Raw genomic sequence first — 27,194 nt, 5'->3', positions numbered from 1 at the left:
TTCGTTCTATGAGGAAATTTTCAAACTTATACATTAATATATAAGTTTGTAATGTATAAGTTTGAAAATGTCCTTATAGGACGAAACTGCAGTAACGTTAGTTACAAATAAAATTGGGAAAAAACACAGAAAGTTTCAATTCTCTTTTCTTCATTATGATTTCCTACCACGTAGTAACGGCTACATCTATCAATTCATTGAAATTTGATAGATTTTCGTATATATTTCATATACCTTGAAATTGTCTCCCAAATAAAACTTTCAAGACAAATTTTCCAAAGAGGTAACATAGAATATTGACGTTGCTATTTATATTATATCACAATATTTTCGAAGACGAACAAAGTCTTTGGACTGTGCAAGATCTGACTTGTGATGAGTTTTCTGTGATTGTAAGAATGCGAGACCCTCTGATTCATTGAAAGTAGTTCCAATACTCCTTTTTATTGTGTTTTTTATTGTTTCATTCAAGTAGGAGCTTTTCAGAGTAATATTACTTTTACTTATTGCTTGCCAACAATTTGGAAAGTAATAAGTAATAACTGTCATGTACTTGGTTACAACGAATCTTTCTTTTGCCGACACCATCTCCGATTCCGTTCTTCAAATTTCTCAAAAACATATCAATTTGTTTATCTCGCCTGTCAAAAAACGAACTTGTTGTCATTGTTTTCGAACGCCCAAGCAATCGCCCCGACTTCCAAGAAATGTGACTGAAATGACTTGTGCTGGGTAATAAAGTTGCAAATAGTCGACCATCAATCATGGTCCCCTGACAAATTTGTCTGCCGGGTACAAAAGGGCAAATAATGGAAGTGAAACTGGATGTGTCAGTGGTATTGAACCCCCGCAGAAAAGCTGTCCCGTGTATGGAATTGATAGTAAACTCGCACAAGAGGGGGCAAACAGCCAGTGACCATTTGGTAAGAGCTGTAAACAACCCCTCATAAATATGTCTCACGGATATACTTAGTTATAGTAGGTGGATGGATACGAGGGGAAGTAGATAAGTAGTGAGAGTAGCATTTTATGTAATGTTATAATTGCGACATGACGTTTATTTATATGCTTAAGTAAATAAAAAGAAAGGTTTACCGCTTGGTACATTCAATTTGATCTCATAATGAATCTTTTCTTGAAAAAGAGTCGGACTATCTATTCATAAAAGTATACCATGCGATACTAATGAGTGTAAATGCTTAGGAATTGAACTCAATGTAAATTTGAAACGGTATTTCAATATCGAATTTGTCTCCTCTAAACTATATTCTTTTTTATACAGCATTACAATCTCTTTCTCAACAAATGTGTTCCTCTCGCCATATTTCACTTAAACTTCGTATCAGCCATGAAATATGGAATTTTATTCTGGAGAGATTATCGTCAACTCGACAGGGTATTTCAGATCCAGAAAGAAACCATTAGAACTATTTTTCGTTCAAAACACAATCTTGTAGAAGAATATTCATAGCGAATCTGTTTAAAAAAAATCTGTTTAAAATCTGTTTTCCCGTTAACCAGCTGTCGCACCACTACGAATGACAAGTCGAAACTTGTGCGAGCTAAGGATCAACGAGGTCTTATCTTTTAACGTGTGATTCCTTACACGGGTTGGACGATAGCAAGTGAAGATCGATCTTTCAGACTAGGGCTTGAACCACCGACCAACACGGCAGTCAATTCGAGTGAGTGAACAAAGCACCTACGCCGAACCGCTTGGCTACGGACCGACATTAACAGACAGACAGACAGACATTAACATCTTATGGAATCTTCATATTAGAGTACCTGATATAAATACCCGGAAAAGTTCAGAGAACTTTCTATATATTATGGTAACTAGTAGGAATATTCACTTCAATTTCCTCAAATACCGTTTACCATTCAATTATATAATGAAATACTATCAACTATACGAGCAATTGAAAATTCACTGCTAATTGAATCTACGTAGTTCGCGAAATTTGAATATTCACCTCAGTTTCCGAACAGACCTCGTTTACTTTCGTAGATTTTTAATCCAGTCATTTAAGCTTAAATTAGGTAAGAATCTCGGAATTCGAGATACCCAGCTGTTAGTCTGTAAATACTTGTATATTGACACCCTAAAAGTTGTCTCAAAACCTACATATGGTAGGGTGTAAGCAACTATTAAATTTCAAGGTCAAAGGTCACAAAAATCGGTTTTTTGCGCTTTTTTTGGAAATATCTCATTTCCTATGGGTTTTTTGCTATTTGTATTATCTTACAACTGGGTATCTCGAATTCCGAGGTGAACTTACTATAATGACTGGACTATTTTGCAATATTATAGATCCTGATTATTACATACTTTTGCAAAGTAGGTACATAATTGCTTTTGGAATGAGCGCCTTTTGTTACTTCCAGGCTAGGGGTTCAGATTCAATTGACGCTTCTGGCAGATGTAACTTCATTAGTTGGATCAGAAAGCTCCGTTTCGGAGAAACTTTTCATATTGTTAATGAATACTGTCACATGTCACTTTAATTTTATCGATTCTTCTTCCCTAAAAATACTTTTTACCGGTTTAAAAAGAGAGTTCCTCCAAATTTATTAAAAACAAACTTTCGCCTCCGTTACTTTGCGGCGGATGTATATCAGCGCTTTTCAATTCGAGTCGAAACGTAAGTTATTTCTCCATATTTCAACGAGGAATTCCAATCTTTTTAGAGGCGTGCGCCCGCTCTGCCCAGGTAATATCAATGTATCAGCTCACTGCTGCTTGAATATATGGTTAATATAGAGAGGTATATTTCCTGTGCACGGACTATTACTGTCAGAGACACTGCACCGGGTTCGCGTTGCCGGAAATTTGTTTCATATCACTGGAAAGACCACTTATTCGTTTGGCATTGCTTTTATATGCTCGTAGCCGAACAAATGAAAAAGGTAATTGTCGAGTTGTAGTAAAGGGTCATCATTTTTTAGGTTTCAGAACGCCTGTACTATACATAGAACAGCAGGTAAATGCCACATTTCAACAACTTTTTGGTGGCTGCAAAGCACATTGACTACCACTTATTGCATCTGTTAGCTTTTCATGTATGACAATAACTACATTTATATAGTTTGGTTGTTTGTGGAAACACAAAATAAGTCAACAGGTTATCTATGATATAATTTTTTTTTTGACAGGTGGTAGTCCTTCAAAAATGGGTAACGCTAACATATTTTGGAAAAAGAACAGAAACAATCGCAGGTTTCTTCAAAAAAAAACAATGTGGAAGTAGCATTCAGACCACATGCCAGGTTATCTCATTTCTTTTTTAATGCCAAAGATAAGGTCGACAAGTTGGAAAAATCTGGAGTTTATAAGCTTAAGTGTCCGGAGTGTAATAGTGTTTATGTGGGACAATCTGTTTAAAATCTGTTTTTCCGTTAATCAGCTGTCGCCCCCATACAAACGACAACTCTCAGAAGTTGAGAAACTTGTGCGAGCTAAGGACAATGTGGCCGAAATTTCCAAAAACGGTATGCTGAACATGAAAGGTCCTTCATACTAGGAAAAAATGATTCGACAATTTCAAACCATTCCTCGGCATGCAACCGCAAGTTTCCGAATCTAAACGATACGGAAATTCTGCACTATGAAAGGAACGGTTGCAAACTCAATTATTTAGAATCCTTGGAAATTCACAAGCATAAACATTGCGGGTGCAACCTGTTAAATGATCAAATCGATTCAATTTACTCTCCGGTTTTTAAATTGGCACATCCGCATTGTGAACTGTAAATTCAGGTACTCAATCAAGTCAAGTACCTCTATTTCTATTAGTACCTACAGGGGTGGTATATAATGGCGAATGGAATGAACCTTTGTTAGTTTATTGGATAAGTTTGGAAATTCACAAGCATAAACATAGCGGGTGCAACCTGTTAAATGATCAAATCGATTCAATTTACTCTCCGGTTTTTAAATTGGCACATCCGCATTGTGAACTGTAAATTCAGGTACTCAATCAAGTCAAGTACCTCTATTTCTATTAGTACCTACAAAGGTGGTATATAATGGCGAATGGAATGAATTATTGTTAGTTTATTGGATAAGTTTGAAAATGTCCAAATAGGACGAAACTGCAGTAACGTTAGTTAGAAATGAAAGTGGTGAAAAACATAGAAATTGTCTTTTCTCTTTTCATTATGATTTCCTACCACGTAGTAACGGCTACATCCATCAATTTATCAAGTCAATCCATTTTATTGCTGATATCTTTACCATTAATCATCAGGAAATCATATGATATACGGCTTTCTTTCTTCATTGTTTTATGATTTTCTAGTGGTCACAAATAGAAAATTTTTTCTTAGAGTGTTAAAGTCATAGAATCCTCTCATAGTCATTTTTTCAATCAATAGTAACAATGTGCACTAACTCAATAATTGACATGGTACCTATTAGAGAAAATTCTTTGATACGATTCAAACCAGTTCACATATGCGAGTGTAGTAGATACGAGTACAACTCAAAAGTTCATATCTATACCTACTTGTCTTTCCAAGATTAAACTGCTTTCATTCATGATGCTCAAAGTGAGGCATCATAGCTACATCGATGAAAGGAATTTTTTCCAATGCATCGGGAAACACAAATATATTCATTCAGTACCAATAACCTAACTTTGGAATCTGTAATTATATGAGTACTTACCAGAGAAAAAGATGCAATATAACCCCTAGGGACTTACTTAGAATTTTTGTCTTCACAATATCTGCTGGTTCAAAACTAGGAATTAAAGAGATATCAACTTTCATTCAATCGTAGATCTTTGTTACTTCTTTGGTTCAGTTTTTTTGGGTATTACTAGGTTTGATACAGGTGGTTCAGTGCCAGATAAGTCATTCTGGTCACATGATTGTTTCATGTCGGTTGGAGCTCTAAGCTCTATGAAGTCGGTGAATTATGGATTTTGAAAAAGTCTTCATTTCCAGAATCTTCAGCTCATGCCTGTATTTTCTCAAAAAAATATTGCAAATATCTACATCATCCTCCAAGAAAAACAAGATCCTCTTTCGAAACATCAATTTTTAAAGCTACCTACTTTTCTGAATTTGATACACTGGGCATCGAGAAAGGATGATATATAAGATTTAGAAATTCGTTAAAACTAATTTAAAATGGGAATTTTGCGCAGCCTAAATAGTATGGGTCCTCATAATGGCAAATCATCCATCCCTAAGATGAGTAGTATAGAGGAATTGAGTAATCTTAATTAATTTGGTAACTGAAAGCTACATCAAGAAGTAATTCCAATGGTGAAAATTGGCAGCTCAATCCATGACTCATGAGAGGTAGATACTTGAGACTGATAAAGTGGAAAGAGCATGGAAATATTTCACACTATTGCAAACAAAAACTCTGTGAGTTACAAAAACACTAGAAAAACGAACCACTTCATCTTCATTTACTGAGAGTTGATTCAATGTATATTTCAAAACTGTTTCAAAAGTCCCTGAAGAACCTGAAATACACAGGTTTGGCAATGGTCACACAATATTATCATCATTGAGGCAAGAAGATAAAGGCAAAGTAAGTTATGTCAGAGGCTATAAATATCACTTTTGAAAGTTTCTTGAGTTAATCTGAAAAAAATAATCGTTGTTCCACAAGAAAAATATGTTTGTTTACCACTTCTTCCACTCATTCGTAATCGTTTTCAAAGTTCTTGCCGACATAATTTCTGAAGGGAACACGGAAGTTTCGATGTCAATAAGAAAAAGACAAATAGCCGGAAAATTCAAACCAAACTTTTATTTATGCCCTGCGGATGAAACCTTCCAAACTTTTCCAGTCGACGAATGTACATTTCCCATTGAAGAAAGCGCCTGAAAAATCATAACAAATGCATACGCCTCGTCCTTTTTCCGTCTGCCGTATTTTTATGCTACTCGAGAGACAGTTCTAGTGTTATGCAAGAGAACACCGAAATAAAATTGGGAAAGTCACGGTGAAACTGAATAACGGCCAGTAAAAAATTGAACTATGCGCCATTATGGGGAGATATACGGGCACCGAACATGAGCGTTCACAGACATAAATCAACAAATGCGAATTGTGATATTTGTCGCTGGATATATACTTGCAACAATAGTCATCCACAACACATGAGTAACGGTGTAACAATGGCGGCGTTCGATACGTGACAAATTTTACAGTTACGACCGTGGAATAACGACAAACTGCAGTAACTACTGTCGTAATTGTCTCTAACTGGCGATTTTTTATCGGTTAGTTATAGGATACGGGTAAAAAATCAATTCGCTTGCCTGGTTTTTCCAATTGGTATGCATTACATTGCTGCTGAAGGCTGAAAAAACTGGCAAATAGGTGTTTCAAATCAATTTCCATTGTTACGGTTTTATTCGTGAAATATCGCTGAAATAACTGCCTGAAATTTTATGATTTTGTCTCTTTCAGAATTCCAACCCCCATTCAAGTGACATATTATTAGTAGTTGACTCCCAGATTAGATTGGAATGCTCTTATTAGTAGTAATATACAGTGTATTTCTTTAATGCCCCCTCCCTTTTATTTTTTGAACGGGTTAACTCCAAAAATAGAAATTTGGGATTAGAAAATTAATGCATGAATACATTATTTTGAAGTGAAATTGACAGATGAAACTTTCAAGATGGCGACTGGGCGCCATCTGGCAAAAAAAAAATTGAAAGGGGGTCTTATAACACATTATTTTCAAGCTGCTGATGAATACTTCACAACCCTAAAATATGAAGTCAATATCTTCACCTACTACAGAATGTCAGTACGACAATGAACATCATTGTTCAGTTATAATATTCTCATTTAGTTTTCTGTTTTACTAGTAGAAAGATACTACGTCAACAATCTCTAAAATGGTCAATTCTCGCCCACTAAAAGAAAAAATTAAAGCGATTTTCATTTACGGTGCGACAAGTAATTTTCATGAAACCGAAAGGATTTTCAATGAACGTTTTCCGAATCGTCCTATCTGTAGAAAATATTTTAGGGAACTTCAAATTCACAACTACCGGTAGTGTACATAACCAGCTCCCAGGTAATCCGTCCATTCCGGAAGAACAGCAAATGCAAATAATTGGTGTGATGGTAGTAAACAGTATACTTATTCCGTTGCGAACATTTGTGAGGTGTCTTCTTTTACTGTGTGGAGACTTTTGAAGAGAAATAGGTATCATCCATACATCATTAAAATGGTACATCAATTAACTGAAGATGACCCTGATCGAAGAACAGAATTCTGCGAAATCATGACGGAAACCGTTGTAAGGCATACTATCTATCTCCACAATATTTGTTTTAGTGACGAATGTACGGCAATGTTCACAGACAAAATTGCCGTTATTGGAGTGACACCAACCCTCACGTTTTCTGGGAAACACATAGTCAATATCCAGAAAAAGTTAACGTTTGGGCAGGAATATTGGGAAACCATATTGTAGGACTTCTATTTATGGATCAAAATTCAACAGAAGAACTGTATATTACTGGAGGTTTTTTCCCAACACCAAATCGTTATTTTTAACACCTCGACATATGTTTTGATCACTAAGTGATCATCGTCAAAGAGGAAGTTTCAATCTTGTTGTTGTAAAGTTGAAGATGATCACTTGGTGATCGAAACACGTGTCGGGGTGTTGAAAATAACGATTTGGTGTTGGGAAAAAACTCCAGTACTATTCATTACTACACCAAAGGTTCCAAACAGTGCATCATAAGAAGAACTGTATTTGAATATGCTGGAAACTACTGTTGACCCTCTCATCACTGAAATCGTCGAAGCGAATCCTAATGAAATCGATATGGATATTGTATTCCAACAAAATGGAGCACCACCACATTACTCCAGACAAGTAAGAAACTATTTGGATTCTAGTTTTCCCGGATTGGATTGGCCGTCGAGGTCCTACAGAATGGGTAACCCGCTCGCCAGATTTGACACTGATAGACTTTTTTTATGGGGCTATTTGAATCAAAAGGTGTACGAAACTGAACCTGCTTCCATATTGGATATACGGCAGAGAGTAATAAATGTTTGTAGAGATATTGACGTTACTGTGTTCGGAAATATCGGATAGGCTGTTCATATATCAAGAAGTTCAAAGCAACCATTTCGAGCATCTTTTGAACTGACCTCAAGCTTATAACCTCATATTATGTAGTTAAATGTCGATATATTCAGGCAATTATTAAAAGTTCCGCCATTTTGTAGTAGTTGAAGGTGTTGACATTATATATTAGGGTTGTGAAGCATTTGTCAGGAGCTTCAAAAAGATGTGTCACATTTAATTTTTTTTCTCAGATGATGCCCAATCGCCATATTTCTCATCAGAATAAAGTATTTCATTATCCCAAATTTCAATGTTTGGAGTTGACCCGTTCAAAAAATAGAATGGAGGGGGGACATTAAAGAAATGCGCTGTATATTTCTTATATACTAACTTCATCTTTTCATGTATTCTATGATTGAGTTGAATAATAGCTTAGGCTGAATCTCTGCCCATTGTTTATTCATTTACTTTGTTATTTCGATATATGTTGAAATAATATCATTCATTATTATTATTACTTTCAAAGGAGTCACTATATTCGGTGAGCCTGTTATCCTTTGCTTCCCGAACCTTCATGACATGCCCCGCGCACCGCTTCCATTTCGAAAACCACGTCACGTGTAATTTGTTATTAGAACTGCGTAATGAACGCGAACGCAAAGTTGCAATTTCATTCCGAAGGGTAATTCACAGCACTATCGGCAGATCAGAGCTTTCAGAACTACAAAATGCCATCAGCTTCGAAATGAGGTTCGATGTGCAGATATGAAATTCCGCCGATATCTGATACGTTTAATCGACGAAGATCGAATGGTATAGTTGGGAAGTTTCTGTAATTACCGAAGAAGTGGTATTGTGAAGAGTCTAGTCGTGTTTGGGATGGATCGCGATAGCTGCAGAGAAATAGACACGACCACGGTACATTATGTTTCATCAGTCAGATCGAATCTCGCTCTGCGCCAATTTAATACAGTTCCTTTACTGCTGCCAGCAGATGTTCCAGCTAAAAATAACATTTCATCGTATCGGGAGATGTACATATTTTCGTTTTATTTCGTCCCACGGCAATGTTTCGCATATTTCCAGTTTAAACTTCGCCGCTGACAAAGAGTCGGAAGGAATTAGTGGGTTTTGAGTTTTATATGTACACCACCGTTTTTAGAAAGAAAAAAAATCAAGAAGCAGAATAGTGGTTTTTGATAATACCAGTGTTCCAGCAAAAGAAATTTGACCTCTTGATTTTAACTTGCTTACGTATCTATTATCTTCATGTGTTACGTTATCCAAACTTTCCGGTTTCTTCTGTTACCAATCATTCATCTCGTCCAGTTGATGTCTGCTCTGATACTGCACTCATAATAAATGATCCCGGCGGCAGAATATTCACCTGGAGAAAAAAATAATTATCTAGTTCATCACCCGCCGCGATGTATGTCTGTCTGAACGCAATAATCTCAAAAGCTGCCGAGCAGATTTTCAAACGGTTTTCATCAATGAAGGAAGTTATACATACAAAACATACATACAAAATGTTTATTCAAGCTTTTGGTTAAATTATAAAATATTTGTGCTAGTGTATTTTGTGTGGTGCCAGGCTATAGGCTTATGCCTCTTCAGGGTTAGTGGATTGTGTGTGTGCTGTCTTGGGTAATGATGTCTAATGTTGTGTTGTCATGTGTTTCTCTTGTTTTTCAGTTGTTCCGTTGGAGTAGTCCGGGTCAGTTGCTGTGATCATTAGAATGTGGGTCCAGGTTGTAGGGCCGGGGGTAAATGACATCCGATTTCAGCTTCTCCCAGGACTTAGCTGTCTGCTATCTGATTCCCAGTGGGTATTCCTCTAGGATATCTTGAATCAGTTCCGGCGTCTTGCTGGAGGAAACGGGAGCTTCTTCCTAGGTATCCTTCTGGGTCCTCCACGGGGAGTCCAAGGTGTTGTCAGCGTGTTGATGGCATCGGCGTTATTATTGCTCATCATTCTTGTCGCATATCGTCCTTGAAGTTCCTGAAATCGTATGTTGTTAGGATACGGTGGGATAGTCTCGGGGGGAGCGTACAGTATATCATCGCTTTGTAGTAAAGGATTGGTCTTATGAAAGTTTTATAAGTGTGTAGGAGAGTTTTACTGTCACACCTTCTGAGCTTGTCTCTTAGTGCTTTTGGCGGGTTTGCTCTTTTCCGGACTCTGTCCAGAGTTTTTGTCAGGTCAACCTCCCAGTTGGGGGTCCTCGTGAAGGTGACTTCCAAGTAGGATACCAAATCTTGGAGTATGAGGTTTTCTCCTAAGAGTCTGGGGTTGTTGGGAGCGGGGAAGTAGAGTATAGTATCGTCGACATACTGGAGGATTTTTTGGGTCGTGGGGACGTCGTGAGAGTAAATAAGAAATGAGGAGGAAGCGAGGACTGAGCCCTGGGGGACACCGGATTTGGAAGTGAAGTACTAGTTTGATGAAGTGGTGTGGGAGACGAATTTGGATAAGCTTCCAGATCAGGCCCGCATGCCAGACCTTGTCGAAAGCTTCCTGGATATCTAAGAGGATTGGAGGAAGTCATTCGAAAGCAAGGTTTATGTGTTGAACGCATTGGTGTTTTGTGTGAATTTGTTGAAATATAAAATAATCATGTTTATATTGCTCTTGTTCTATAGGCCTACAAAAAGTCCGCGATGACTATCTTTGGAAGATAGCTTACTATACCAACATGAATCAAATTCAATTTGTTTGTTAAGAGTTGTTCAACTTTCCAATGATGATATTAACTTTCAGCCTTCCCGCACATTCTTTCGAGCACATTTCAATGTCATTTTATGAAAATTTGTTTCATGAGTTCTATGTCATTATGTCAAGAACATATTTCAATGATTTGAGGTCTGTTCTGTTAAAATCAATCAATTTGGTGAAATAGTATCCTGAATCGTGTGGTAAATACATTTTAAATTAGGCGCCAAAGTTAGGTTGTCTGGTTGACTCAAGTTATGTTGGTATGACTTAAATAACTTTTTGAAACGGAGGGGAGTGAGAAAATTCAGTTAATTCAATGTTAATTCGACTTTGGTTGCATATCGTTGCCCTCGATCTATTCATTTTCTGATAAAGTTGAAGTGTGTGGTTTCAAAGATATTATTCTTTTGTCTTTGGATAGATAATTATCTTATCAAATCCGTAGATGCCGAGAATCTTTGAAAACATGTAAAAGGTCAATTACAAACCTGAACGGAATCAGACACTCCAATCTTTCTCAAGCCACGCTCCTGCTCATGCCGTTACTCTCTCCAGATCAAAACTATATCGACAGACAATGAGTTCTCGTCGTGATCAAAGATCTCCAAGTCGGAACCGAGGAATGAAGCATTGTATTGCATAACGCTATCGTTAGACCGGCTAAAGAGGTAATCGGGAACTGAAGTGTTTGCTGAAGTTTCTGTAATAACTGTAGATGTATTAAGAGATCTCGTTATGGCAAACAATGAAAGCATTGTCTTGGCCGGGATAGAGGACCGCGAGGTCAAGAGAATTCTGTATATCTGGCCGGAGCGGACTATGAAACACAATCAGTACAGTTCCCACAAAGACCGACTTCGAAAATATGAATTTATTGCATATATCTCGGGTGGGTGGCGAGCGTCATGCCCTTCTGATGGACTCAGGGGCGTACTCTGGAAAATTTGACAGCTTTATTTCACCAACTTGGAGCAAACATTTATCATCAGTATTTTATACTTCATTGTATTAAGTATTGTTATGTTGTTCTTCTGTTTTTGTAGAATTCTAAATAATTAGCTGATGATTAACCAATATAGGTTAGAAACATGTACTGATTGATGGTTTTGCCGCTCTAACATCTGAGGATGATAATAAATTGTCACTCCAGTTCACCCGTACATAATTCAACCGATCCAGGAACTGAAGGTAAACGACAATAGACAACTAGAGTAAATGTGCTCTGGAGCAGTTGGCAACTGATCATAATTTTCATCGAAAATCATCATCAGCGATGACGCCCATTTCTGGATGAATGGGTATGTGAACAAACAAAATTGTCGAATTTGGGACGATACCGATCTGAATGAGATTCAAGACCGTCCAATATATCCCAAAAAAGAAAATTTTTGGTGTGGATATTGGGCTGGGGCATCATCGGCCAACGATGTTGGCCAGGCTATCACTGTTAACGGCGAGCACTTAAGATCCATGATTGCCAACTTCTTTTGGCCTCAATTCGATGATCTGGACACCCAACGGCATGTGTTTTCAACAGAACGACGCTACGGGCCACACAACTGTTATCTCATTGGATAATCTGCAAGAGCAATTTGAGAGCATGGTCATCTCACGTGGATGTGATGTGATTTATACACCAGATTTATCCGCTCCACCAAGAGAAGCCGTGGGGGATATTTCAACGATGTTCCATTCCAAATGAATAAAAAATTTCGATCATATCTTACACACGTCAACTAGTAATATTTCATTTTCAATTCAGTTCTGAATCTGTAAAGTAGGGAGGGGGAGTGTAGGCCCACAGCACTTAGGCTACATGTGATCCATTGTACATCCTCCCAAGGAGTTGTCCTCCTAGGTCATCGTCCATCCTGTCCTTTCCAGGAAGGGGGACAGGTCACTGAGAGACATCTCTTTTATATCGGCAGGACACACACTCTCTTATTAACGATAACTCCGGGCACTCGCACAGGACATGCCTGACAGTTTCATCTTCCTGTTCACATATCCTGCATAGAGGTGTGTCCACTATCCCCATATTATGGATTCCTTGATTCCTTCAGTTCAGTTATATGGGTTATTAACATCAAATCACCCAGTATAACGAAACATACTTTATTGTTTTGCTTCATAGTTTGTTTGGTTGATTTTGGAAGGGAACTATCATAGTCTTTCTGTGGTTTACAGAGATCTGCTCCATCTGACACCCCTCTCCTTCGGAATATATTTTATGCTACTCTTCGCATTTCACTTATTGTTACACAAGTTATATTTTTTCAAAAGTCACGTCCAATGTGAACAACTGTAATCTGCTACATACTTGTATTAATTAGGAAAAACTACACTTTCGAAATATTTTTCTGTCAGAACCCTCCTTGAGGCACGTCTGTGAGAGAAGTGTCGACTACTCACGACCGAGAGACGCTCAATTCGTGAGATATCGGCATTAAGTAATGACCAGAGCACGATCACGGTCACTGTAATTTGTTGAACCCGATATCTTGGCTCGATTTAACCAGGTAGTAATGAAAAAATAATTTAGTTCAGCTTCGATGTAGCTGCGCGGTCCCGATCATACATTAGTTCTGCCGTTATGATGTGCTGCCTCGATTTCAATCGTATTCCGAAGATATTATCGACGGCGACGGTAATATCGATGTTGCATGTGAAATAATTGATTGCGGTTTGACGTTTTCGGATGGCGAGCCGAAGAAGATATTGTGGAGACAGATCGAAAAAAAATCTTGAGTTTCAAATGTGGTATGTGCACGGGTCTAACATCTGCTCACATTGACGTTCATGTTTTCATGGTAGTCGCCAGAATGATCTGACTCAAACATCAATAAACCCCCCTCAACAAAACCATCAACACTTCCAATGTGAGTAATATTCTGATGGATGTAGCCGTTACTACGTGGTAGATCATCATGAAAAATAAGAAATAAAACTTTCTATACCACTTATATTTGAGATGAAGTACTTGTTAACAACCCACTTCATCCAAATCAGCATGTATATACTCCGGGAAGGTCTACTGATTCGGCCCTTCACCATGTGGTTGGCAGAATCGAGAGATCATTGGACAACAAAGAATCCACCTTGGGTATATTCATAGATATCGAGGGAGCGTTTGATAAAACAACCTTTCCAATAATTACCCAGCAACTACACTCCAGGAATGTACCCCTGGTAGTAGGAGAATGGATACTCCAGATGCTCTCTAGCAGAGCAATAAGTATTAATGTAGAAGACATCACAGTGAAAGGACTGGTCATGAGGGGATGTCCACAGGGAGGGGTCTTATCACCCCTTCTCTGGAACATAGTTCTGGATACCCTAATTAATCACCTTAACAAAAATGGATTCTACACAATTGCATACGCAGATGACATAGTTATCTTGCAGACCAGCAAATTTGTAAACACACTGTGCGATAGAGCGCAGGATGGGTTCAAATTAATAGAAACATGGTGTAAGGAACACTCACTGTCGATCAATCCCAAGAAGACTGAGATAGTCCTTTTCACCAGGAAAAGAAGTTTAACGGGCTTAAAACCTCCCGAAATTTTCAAAAGCAAACTAAACTCCTCTGAAGAGGTGAAATACCTTGGTACTATGCTCGACAAGAAGCTAACATGGAACTCTCATCTACAGAGTAGAGCAAAAAGAGCATACGTGGCTTAAGAGCAATGTCGGAGGACAGTGGGACGCGCATGGGGTCTTTCACCCCGTGTGGTCACCTGGATTTACACTGCAATAATAAGACCTATGTTAACGTACGGAGCCGTTGCATGGGGACCGAAAGTTCTACAAGCAACGGCCATCCAAAAATTATATCAAATACAGCGAATGGCCTGTTTAAACATCACAGGAGCCATGAGAACACCAACCGCGGCAATGGAATAAATCACGGGTCTGACCCCTCTGGATCTGTACGTTAAGGAGGTTGCGTTAATGGCCATGGTACGATTGCGCACGGCTGGTGTAAACCTCGAAGTAGGAATGGGTCAATTGAGGCTGGGCCTATGGTGGGAAGCGCTCACTGCGTAACCTCTGCTGCAGGTAACAAGTGATGCAATTGAACCCAAGTTTGTGTTTAATAAACCCTACAAAATACAAATTAATCAGAACACAGAATCAGATGCTACAAATGCAATACGTATTTATACAAACGGCTCAAAAACCTAAGAAGGCTCAGGATGTGGAGTGTACTCCAGGTCACTAAGCCTAAGGATTAAGTGGGGAATGGGAAGAAATACCAGCGTGGTCAGAACAGAACTGGCTGGTATCTCAATCGCCACAAAAGAAATAACCAAGAAAGGAATTTCTGGCAGAAACATAACAATCTGCACTGATAGCAGACAAGCACTATTAGCCTTCAACAGACAGCGTGTTACCTCAGGGCTAGTACTAGAGTGCCACCAAGATTAAGCCAAAGCCTCGGTAGATAATAACATTATCCTGAGGTGGGTTAAAGGGCATGACAAGAGTAAAGGTAATCGCATGACCGACTCTTTAGCCAAGGAAGCGGCTGGACTAAGAATTTTGGGACCCAGTGGCACCCATGGCCTGATGACTTCGACAATTGCGGAACTAGTCAAATGTTACACCCATGCTCAATCGTTAAAGAGATGGGATGAAATCAAAGTATCACCTTGGGCGACCCTGGGAAGCTGGCGCCAAAGAAATATCTGGCGATGACCAGGAAAAATCTACGCCTTACAGTAGGATTTCTGACTGGCCACTGTCAACTAAGGAAACACCTCCATAATATGAGGCTAGTAGACACACCTCTATGCAGGATGTGAGAACAGGAAGATGAGACTGTCAGGCATGTCCTGTGCGAGTATCCGGAGTTATTGTCAATGAGAAAGTATGTGTTCGGCGAGTCTTGGCCTACACCTGCCGATATAAAGGAGATGTCTCCCAGCGACCTGTCCACCTTCCTGGAAAGGATAGGATGGACGATGACCTAGGAGGACAACTCCTCGGGAGGATGTATAATGGGTCACATGTGGCCTAAGTGCGTGGGCTTACACTCACCTTCCCTACTCTACAGATACAAGACACCACTTATATTTGTAACTAACGTTACTGCAGTTTCGTCCTATAAGTTTATTGTATTTGTTTGAAAAAGTCCTCTAGGACGAAACTGCAGTAAACGTTAGTTACAAATGCAAGAGGTGTAAAAACAGAAAATTTCATTTATCATTTTTCATGGGTCAGTCTCTCCTTCTCCAGATGGCCATTTTGATCCGTAGACCAGCCTTCTACAAATGCTTGACCAGATCTTGTAATATTTTTGTCTTGCCTCATTTTTCCAGCAGTATATTCGATATTATAATGTATTAATAGAGTTCATAATGAGCATGAAGTATCTCAAGTTGCTCAGATTCGAGAAAGGCCATTTTGGACATTTGCATTTGATGTTTCCAAAGGTTACTAATTAAATATCGATTTCATAACAGATCATTTATGAAAACAATTTCCTCGATGAAATTTTTCCCCTGCATCTGCAAAAAATCAAAGGCTCCTCTTCTTGACATGGCACAAGCTTTTGTTTTTTTATCTGAAGGTCTATTTGTTAATGAGGTGATTGACGACAGTTAATGGAATTATTTCTCGAATCACTTTGTGAGCGCGAAGTGAACTTTGTTTCATGTAAATTGGGCTCTAATGAACTAGAAACCTAATAAGCGAAAGGCATTGAAAATTTCATTGCCCCGACGAACTGATTCATGACCTTTGCCACTAGGAAAACGTGCTTACAGCAGGCAGCCCGCTCTGAATTCATTATTTTATGTCGTTTTTTTGAGTTCGTTTTTCCACGCCGTTTGTTCGCTGACTGGGACGTGAAATTCAATATTAATTAGTGAACGTTTCTTGTAAACGCTTTGTTTCCCGGTTTACAGGACTTGTCGATTTTCGATCGGGTTGAGAGATTTTTTTTTCAACTTTGTATGCTTTGCTTCGATTTAGTTAATAGTTGGATTCAATGAGTGTGAGTGTCTAGACAAGTCAATGCTATGCAGTGAAAACAAAAGAGATTGTTGAGTTAGCAGGCGTTTTGTTTATGAATTTTTCGGTTCATTCCTCAATGTACTACTACCAACATTCGTTAAAATAAAGTTGCATGTTTGGTTAAATCATACAGAATTGATCACATAACACTAGATTTTTTTAACAATTCAATTGTTTCAATCTATCGTGCCTTTACGAGAGATCGCAGAGCCGGCACCCTAGTCACCCGACTTACTCGACACTTTCAATGAAATTGCTACTATTCAGAATAATGTTTCGATTCAAATAATAACTAATGTTTTATTATACCAATATGTTTCGATTGAGATATTGCGATATATCATTTATGAATGGTTGGTATTGAAGATGAAGGATAGAAGAATTGAGAATTCAGGAAAAAACTCTCCTTTATGCAGAATTGTCAGATCCTTCAATACTCATTGCAATGATATTGAAAAACTGAGATTACCTTTCCTTAAAAGTAAGTGAAATCCATTTTTATTTATAATTAGTTATCGGTTCTTCATATACTGTTTATTTAGTTTTTTGTTAATATTCATTACTATATAGTGTAATGTATTTAGCATTTATATTTTGTTTACTCACTATCTTTCATATGAAAAATGAGGATATTTTTTGGATTTATTCTGTTTGTATCCCTATTTGTGTAATAAATAAATAAATTCTCGTTTGATTTTAAGAACAAAAAATTAAAGTTTTGAGTCTCCTTGATGATTTTTTTTCGATTCGTGAACTTGCAGATATTTTCATGGAGAAAACTTTATATTCAATTATTGCGAATGCCAAATATTTTCTATATAAAAAAATTTATACAGTGATAACGATAAATGGTCATGTGAATACTTTGGAACGGAATCGATTTATGTGCGAAATGCAACTTGGTCATTGCAACTTTAAGTAATGATGATTTTTATTTCAGTTATCACCATAACACTGATAACCCTATAAAAATACTTTTTGTGGCAACTTTTTATGCCGTGGAAGTAATAATATTCAATTGATATATCGTCCATCCTGTCAAATAGAAAACAGTAATCTGTCGCTTTTAATGAAGTGCATTTATAAACAATTTATTTCCAAAACATTTGTTGCAACTCACATGAAACGTTTTCTGTTTACTTTTCCAGCAATGAATCAGGTCAAGTGAGTTACATCCTCACAACCTCAATATATAGAGATGTCAAGATACATAACCAATGATAGCGAATATTGCGTGAGTCTTAGCACTTATCACAAAACATACTACGTTCAATCTCCCAGGCCATAATATATAGCCAGACCTGCAAACGTCTATTTTCGTTAGACAAGAGGTTATATTTTAGTAATAAACAGCGGATTTCAGTTCAATGTATAATCAACGGCTTTCCAAAAATGGGGATTATAATAATTTGGCAGGTGTGAAATGTAGTTTCAATACAAGATAATTCATGATAAAGCATAAGCTTGATGTGAACGAAATTGATACAAAACCCTGAATTTGACCTCCATGATTATAAATACCTACAGATTATCTTGTCACATCTCTACAGGTGCTCTCTAGTAGGTTTGTCTCAATTTATTGAACATCGCAACAAATGACATTCATTAATATGCTCTTTGTCAGAGAAACTAAACTTACAATGATACGTTCCTTATTCATGAAAATCAGACAAGATGAGTTGAGCTCCTCCTTCTTAGGTACTTCGCTAGGTACCTGATAAAATTGGATATGTGCTGAATCTTCCAAGGAAGATTTCATAGCGAGATTATTTATCTTCCTTGTTGAATACAAGAAGGAAATAAATGATGAATATATACCTGGATTTTTTCGAAAGAAAGCCTAAAAAGAATGATTACCTGAACCAATCGAATTCGAAAATAGTAATAGCGAAAGTAAAGTGGATAAAACAATAGCCTTCAATATGTTACAAAATATATAAGGTGTTATGTAAAATTATCGATACAGACGACGAAAAATATATTGTGTAATATTTGATTATACAGTAAATAGTGATATATGACAGAATCGGCCCTTGATGAAAATCCATTACTAACGTATTCTTAAAACACTTTATTGTATGATTTTCACTAGACAGTTTTACAAAAACGCAACACGTGTTTCGCCATACAATGGTTTCCACGGGTGTGTCTTGATCCGTCGGAGGAAGCCATTGTATGGCGAAACACGTGTTGCATTTTTGTTGAACTGTCTAGTGAAAATCACACAATAAAATATTTTTAGAATACGTTAGTAAATAGAGAGATGGAATTAGGATTGGTAGAACATCCCTTCATGTCTTAAATTCCAAATATAAATAGACACCGTTTGACAGAAAATTTTCTAATAGAGATAAAAATAATTGTATGATAAAGAGTGGCTGCATGAAATATCCTTTCTCATATGACACGTATCCAACCAGCAAGTTTCATCCGATTTGTACTTTTTTGAATCATTTGATTTTGTTTCAAAATATTAGACTAGGTCATTTCGGCCATTGATTTGAAATTCGACAAAATCGGTTAACTTTTTCAGTTGTTTATTGATTCAAATATAAAAAATTCTGATCTATTGCTGCATTGACAAATGTTTCTACATCTCTATTCATCACTTCACAGCAACTTCCAACCGTTTGAGCTAGTAAAGGAATGTCAATATTGTCGAAGTATAAATTAAAAATAATAGTGGGCCCAAAATGGAGCCTTGAGGGGCTTCAGAGCGAAGGGGCAACTATTCAGAGCACCTGTCATCCAACCACGCCCTTTGCACTCCATCCAAGATATCTCAGAATCAATTCAGCGAATTCATGACTAAACCAAATATACTGAGTGATGTTGAGGAAAAGTTCAGCTCCAATTGTGTCGAAACTGCTAACAAATTCGTGTAGAATCAACAAAATGTAGAAGTGCCGTTGTGCTCCTTAAGGCGGTTAGTTGCAAAGCTACTAGATGAATCTAGAACTCAAAAATGAAGCAATCGTTATCCAGCAATAGTCCTCAACAGTGATACTGGGCCAAGTATGCATTGCTTGATTCAAGTATCCTCAAAGAACGGTTGTAGTAAACGGCAATGACATTGCTCCTTACAAAGACGCCATCTATGGTATCGGCAGGATATCAAAGATAAACGAGGCCGAGTCCATCCAATAGATGGCGTTACCTTTCACTTTACCATGGATTAGACGAAGAAAGAAAATGTGTATTTGCCGTGAGTCTAGGCTCTCACATTGTTTTCTCAGATGTGTACTCGTGTATCTACTGTATTTTCTACTTTGATGCGTTCTGTTTTTCCATGCATGGCGTTTGAAGCTTCATCACTGTGAACTGATTTGTCAATCAATAGAAGATGTGCAACCGATGTGAATGAGAGATGTCGTCAGCAACAATAAACGGCAATGCACCCAACGGACATCATCACATCAATCAGGGCTGTGGGAATCAAGCAAGTATGACTTCACTGCCAATTTACCAATTATTTTACGCCTTCCTACAATGGTCATATCGAATTCATCGAATGGGATTATTGAATTGATGTTTTTGATTGAGACTGATAGAAACTGCCGTTTTTGGGAACGATGCTAACGGTTTTTCTTGATTCAGAAACAGGAATTCAACTTTGTTGAAGGATTTATTTCAATTATTGATGCTAGTGAGATATTCACACGACATTGTTATCGATGTACCGATGAATAATTTTTATCTTAACGCACAAGGATACTGAGAAATGATAAACCTATTCGACGGGTGGAACTATTTTTCGACTGATCCCTGATGAGAAAAATTTAAAACTGTTTACTTACTCGATGAATTTATAGAGAAGTTTCCTGAGTATTTATACAGTGTGACCCATTTTTAATGGAAACACCCCCCTGAAATTTGAAGTTGTAAATCGATTTTAATAATTTTTTTTTAAATGTCAAGTACTAAAAAGTCTACCTACCTTGGGACAAAATTTGAAATGTTTATTAATGATATTTTTTCTTAGTCGAAAATCGGGATTTTTATTAGCGATTTTTGATTTATGATTTCAACAATAAAGTGCCGCCAGATGAAAAAAAAAACAAATAGCGTAAATATTTTTAATGAAAATAACGGAATTACATTCACACAATTCAACTAACAATGAAGCAAAAAATTTTAATAAACGTAACTAATAACTAATTATTGGAATGTTTTGATTCAGTGCAACAATTAATTCTAACTCATATTCTAGTAGCCTCTACTAATCCACCACGTATTTCGATACATGTGTCGTAGCGCTTACGAATGTTTCTGATTACGTTCCTTAGTTCTTGAGGGCTAATATCTGCACATACCTGTTGAATTCTTGCACTAAGTTCATTTCTATCTCTTGAGTGTTTTTTGTAAACCTTTTGTGTGAGAAGTCCCCTGAAAAAAAGTCCAAAACTGTGAGGCCTGAAGATCTGGGTGGCCTCTCTATAAACGGACTACCACGGCCTTTCCATCGGTTTGGAAAATGCTTGTTAAGTCATTGCCTCACAGCTCTAGCATAGTGAACTGAATACCCATCTAACTGGACAATTAAATTTGATCGTTCATTGATTGGCAACTCGTGAATAGAATCCCAAAACTCTGTGTTTAAAAATTCTAGAAACCTCTGCGCATTAATGTTTTCCGACCAATAATTCTTTCGTTCAATATCCCACACCAGACGTTGATTTTTTGGGAATACTGGCTTTTACAGTTTATTACCCAGTTAGGATTATCCGCTGCCCAATAGCGACAGTTCTGTGATGACACTACTCCATTTGTAGTGAAAGTGGCTTCGTCGGTATATAAAATATTTTTTAGGAAATTTCTATAGTTTAAATATTCCCCTTGGGCCCATAAACAATATTCCAGGCGTCTTGCTTCGTCGCCTTCTTGAAGTGTGTGTAAAAATTTTGGCTTGAAAGGTTTAATATTCTTCGCCTTGAGACATCTCCGAATAGTTTCTCGTGGAATATTCAAATCTAAAGTGGCATTCCTTATACTGGCATTAGGATGATTTCCGAATTTATCTAAAATGATTTGATCATTCCTGTCATTCCTGTTTCGTCTCTGTACAGGATCACTTTTTAACATCATTTTTGATACTGCACCAGTTTCATTGAATATATTATTTATTTTATTTACCGAACCGCAGCTAATACGAGGACGATCTGGATGTCTCTCATTAAATACTCTACAAACCTCTCTAGCACTTCTAACGTCATCTCCCGAAAGGCGTACAATTTCAATTTTCTCTCTTACGCTCAATCTTGCAGTCATGACACAAAATAATTCGAAGAACTGTAAGGTGAATATTGTTGACAATAGTACACTTGAATCTTTCACAAGTGTCAAACTGTAATATTATTTCCATGGCAACTAAGATTTAAATTGAAGTATTAGGTCTTAGTTTTAGTTAAAACTTGAATGTAATTCCGTTATTTTCATCAAAAATAATTACGCTATTTCCTTTTTTTCATCTGGCGGCACTTTATTGTTGAAATCATAAAATAAATATTCTCATGGCTATATCTGTTGATATAGGGTGTTAGCTGAAATTTGGAATTTTTGAGTTGTCATAACTTTGTTGATGATGAATATTTTTTCATGAAATTTTGGTCACACCTGACAAGAGGCACGCTGAATCCAGTGGCGTAGTGATTTTTTCAATTAAAAAAATCGCTAATAAAAAATCACGATTTTCGACTAAGAAAATATATCGTAGTATGCCCTAAAACTTTAATAAACATTTCAAATGTTGTCCCAAGGTAGACCTTTTAGTACTTGACATTTCAAAAAAAATTATTATAATCGGTTTACAACTTCAAATTTTAGGGGGGTGTTTCCATTAAAAATGGGTCACACTGTATATTAATGAAGACTCATTACGATGTTTTCAAGAATGTTGATTCTATTTGTGTTGAATACTTTGTGTCCATTTGTAACATGTACTGAGGGAAGGAAAATGAATTTGTTGAAAGCTATGAGGGTTAAAAACCCAAATTATATACCCCTAAACGGGCAACTCGATTTATGTAGGTTTCCACTCTGGAATTCATTTGAGAACCCCGGTTATCCAGTGTTGAATTTTATACTTGGTACCCTTGTTTACTGAACTACTACCCTTTTTAGCTTAGCTACAAAATCCCTATTTAACCTCGTTTTCAGATTTTATATGTAAAAGTTACTTTTATTTTACTTGATAATGGGATAAAACCCAAAACCGGTCGTAAAAATCAAATAACTACTGAAAATTTGACAAATTTCATTGAAATGATCGTGAATTCACAGAACATAAACAAGACATCAATAACAGAATATACATCTGTATTTTGGCTCTCTGTTTTTTACTTCACCATCGATACAAATAGTATAGATTAGTAACTCAGTCATATGATCTAAGCTACAAAGAAAAAGAACAATTTCATATTTTTACTTTCATCTTTTACGAACTTGATTCCTTAAAATGATGTTTTTTACCTCCCCATTCACGGACTTTGAATCATTCTAATAGGGAAAGGCAGTGATGCCTTTATGGCATATTATGATCCTATTCCATTCCGTAAATCACTGCAACTGACTGCATGCAGATAAAAGTAACAGCGGGGGTTGATAAAAAGTGCAGAATAGTGCCAGATTGCTCACCACCAACTACATTTTGATATTAGATATTAGCCATTTCGCGATAGGGGAGAAAACTCCCAGTTCACCGCTGGAATGATATACGAGAGTTTCAATATTAGATTGTCCTTGCCTTCCTTATAATAACCAATGTTGCCAACGTGATGAAAATCGGATGAAAGTAACGTTTGCCAAATGACGACTAAGTGATTTTTAGGGAATAGTAGTGGATATTACTATACTTTTGTTATTGATTAACTTCAAAATCTTAGCACGACAGTAAATAATATAAACGATGAAAATCGGATTTACTGAAAACACGCTGAGAAAATATACAATATATTTTTCAAGTCGATCCCACCATTATATAGGAAATAGGTTTCGGACTTACAGGTTTGGATTTGCTCAAATCGAATAAAATTGTTAGGGGACATAGAATGAATTAAATAGAAGTCGACCATGTAATATAGGAATATATAAATGTCAATTTTTATCACCTTCAGATGTTATCGTTAAAGTTATGAGTATGAGTTGAGAACTAAGAATTTTTTAATTGAAAGTTGATTTGTTTTTCCCAAATAATCGACTTTGTCTAATTCAACTCACTTTCTACCAGTAACTCTTACGGTTTTCTTAGTCGTTCAGGAAAATATTTATTTAATTCATCCAGTAACATATTGCCAAGTTATGTCCTGTTTGAACCCACATGATAATTTTATTTGAAAAAATTAAGAAAATAAACGTATTTAAAAATCTTTTTTCCTCACAAAGACAAAAGTACTATCTCGATACGCGTTTTGCTAACCAAGTTAGCATCTTCAGATGCTGCAGAAACAGACGTGCATCAAGAGACATTATTTTGAGTCTTGAAGAATCATCAAGTGATTGATGATATTTTTTTATATTCTACTTATTCCCCAAGAATGAAAAATATTTATTCCAAATTGAAAATGAAAAAGTGACAGTTTACAGTTTACATAATCACCCATACTGTTGAACTGAAGTCCCAAAAAGTTTCTTTAACTTTTCTTCAGTGTCACAAACGATCAAAAGTTAGTTTATTCGATAAAATGTTCTATACTGCACAAAATGCATTTTTTGCTTTTTCCATGTTGGCAACATTGCATGTGACTAAGCAGGCGGTATCGCAGAGGCGCTATCACGCGAGAATAAGGGATATCCTGGCTATAAATTATCCTGCTAGGAGTAAAGTACTTCTTTTTTACAGGGCTGTTTAGAAAACGAGGGATCAGTTACAAAGTTTTCAGTGTTTCATAACCAAAGTTGTCATTTGAAAATTTTTACTCGGTTTTGATACTGAATTTTTTCAATGAAAAACATTCAACGACTTGTTTGCAAATGTGGCATATTTATGGAATATTGTGAATAACAAATTTGTAGGTGTGTTCATGGGGAAAATATCATGCGAAAAAGACATTTGATGTATTAAAACAAATGTTGGGGAATTTTGAACGTGTTTCAGTAGAATTACAATTGATTTTCCCGTCATCTCTATAAGGTACAATTGCAAATTGTATGCAGTTCAACTTTTTCATACTATCTCCATCAATATTATATTTTTTTTATATCTGGAATCACGAATTATAAGGTTATATTTGTTGAAAGTATATTTTCTTCTGCGTAAATAATAGTGTATCAATATATCAATGAATCAATTGGTATGTGAATGGCCAACTCATCCACTAGTTCTTTATATTAGGACAATACAAGTCATACTTAATGACTAATAATTTCACCAGGGTTTAGGTATAAACTGATTGCGATAACTGAGAGGATGTTTCTTCCTGCTTCTGTACCAATAGATTTGATATTTTTATTCAAATATATATTTGTGTATCTGATAATGTGTAGTGTTATACAGGGTGTAACATAAAATATTCGAGTGACGTATTTCTGAGACAAATGTAAGTTGCAGGGTGTTGAAATTGAAATTTTTTCTTTGTTTTTCAAAAATAACTTTTGAAAAAATTAAGTTATTTGCACGGAATTTCGTTCTCGGGGTTTTTTTGACGTGGGAAATCATAATTTCGGATTAATTTTCATGTAACTTCTAGATGGCGCTGCTTACGCTGTTATTAATAATTTTTGACAGTTCTTTTCATAAAAAAAGTAAAAATGGTACACTTACTCAACGCTGGAGGTGACCTTTCCGAGATATTTAAAATTTTCTAAATCGATGCATATCACTCAGCTCGTAGAGCGCTGAGTGAAGTTGCTGATAATATTACAAAAAATATGTGGTAGACCTCCTCAAAATAAACAACCTTTTCCAAAAAATGTTTGATGAAAATAAATAAAAACTGTAGATAACTAACGATAAAAACCCACCATGTTCTGGAAAATTTCAACAATTTGTATCTCGAAAACGAATGATTCTTCGATAAACATAGGACAGAGTTGTTAATTTCGACGGGATCCACCACATACCTACTTAGTTTTTGTAATTTTCTCAACAAATTCACTTAGCGCTCTAGTAGCTAAGTAATATGCATCGATTATGAAAATAATAGATATATCGAAATCGATCACCTCCAGCGTTGTAGAGGAAGTGCCCCTTTTTTTTATAGTTTCTGCGTGTTTCCTGAGTTTATTGCGTGTTTTCTATTTTTTATGTGTATCCTATGTCTGATGTGTATTTTGTATTGTATGTGTAGTGTGCTGTGAGCTGTTTGTGCTGTTCATGTTGTTTTTCGCATTTTTTTGTGTGTTACTGTTATCTTCCTTTTTTTTTTTAGTTTTTAGTATTTGGAAAAGGTGTGGGAGGTTTTTTATGAAAAGTACCAAAAGTTAACTGTCAAAAAAGTTAGGTGACAGCGTACTTAGCGCCTCCTAGATGTTACACGAAAATTAATACAAAATTATGATTTCCCACGTTGAAAAAACCCAAATTTCGTGCAAATAACTTATTTTTTCTCAAAGTAATTTTTAAAAAACGAACAGAAAAATTCAATTTCAACACCCAGTGTCACCGAAACGAAGCATTTCCGGATACAAGTTTATATAGACTTTTTTTGTTAATATTGTCTCAGAAATACGTCACTTGAATGTTTTAACGTACTTATATTACACCCTGTATATTTATAAAAGATTATTTCACCAACTCATGGACATGTAATGAAATAATTACCAATTTCCACATTAGAAAACAGATTTGAAAGAGGGGAATCAAATTCAACTAGGCTGAGTTCAAATTTCTCCTTCGTATTCCTCGAGCATTATCTGAAACATTTCCTAGTTGAACCCACCCCGTATCTTAGCGACTGCTATCCATTTCAGGCCGAGACTTCATTATGCCGTTGACACACGCGTTTGTCATGCCGGTCTGGAAATGCTGCACGCAATAAGAGATGCAGCCTGGATTTTCAGGGATTAATCCTGTCAGGGCCCCCGGCGTGGCGAGACAATGCCAAGGGATCAAATATAGAAAATGCATTTATTTAATTACACAGGCGGATGAACTCCTACACTAGTCTGCGTTAGGAGGAGACATTTGCATATTAAAAGTATTCTCACGATGGAAAATCGATTGCGACTGACTTATCCTCAAGAGTTTCGACGATGGAAGGATATTTTCTGTCTGGAAATGGCGGGTGAGAAATATCTGAGAGTAAATGTCGAAGTGCATGGTGAAGTGTCTGAGCCGAAGACAACGGAAAATGAACTTAAATTTGGGATAAATGAAAAACGACATAGTACAGAACAAAACTATTTAGTTTTTTTTCCAATCGTTGAACAAATCTATATATTGAAGGTGATGGTA

The 27,194-nt window shown here is 36.6% G+C and overlaps 1 protein-coding gene across 2 annotated transcripts in view; it reads left to right on the top strand.

Annotated features, from left to right (window-relative positions):
- LOC111502699 (uncharacterized) overlaps positions 1–27,194 on the top strand; it is a 197,223-nt gene that overhangs the window by 106,894 nt on the left and 63,135 nt on the right. Inside the window, exon 1 of one of the 2 annotated variants that reach the window (XM_074181427.1) lies at positions 13,344–13,662. The exons of the other annotated variant lie outside the window; for it this stretch is intronic. The gene's annotated coding sequence lies outside the window, so the exon portion shown is untranslated. Of the gene's footprint in view, positions 1–13,343; positions 13,663–27,194 lie in introns of those variants that run through there. 2 annotated transcript variants of the gene reach the window in all.

The sequence above is a fragment of the Leptinotarsa decemlineata genome, unplaced genomic scaffold (genome assembly GCF_025532065.1).
Source record: "Leptinotarsa decemlineata unplaced genomic scaffold, Ldec_3_MD MMD2_tig00026314_RagTag_RagTag, whole genome shotgun sequence".
NCBI classification, from domain to species: domain Eukaryota; kingdom Metazoa; phylum Arthropoda; class Insecta; order Coleoptera; family Chrysomelidae; genus Leptinotarsa; species Leptinotarsa decemlineata.
This window is presented reverse-complemented; position numbering and strand designations above follow the sequence as displayed.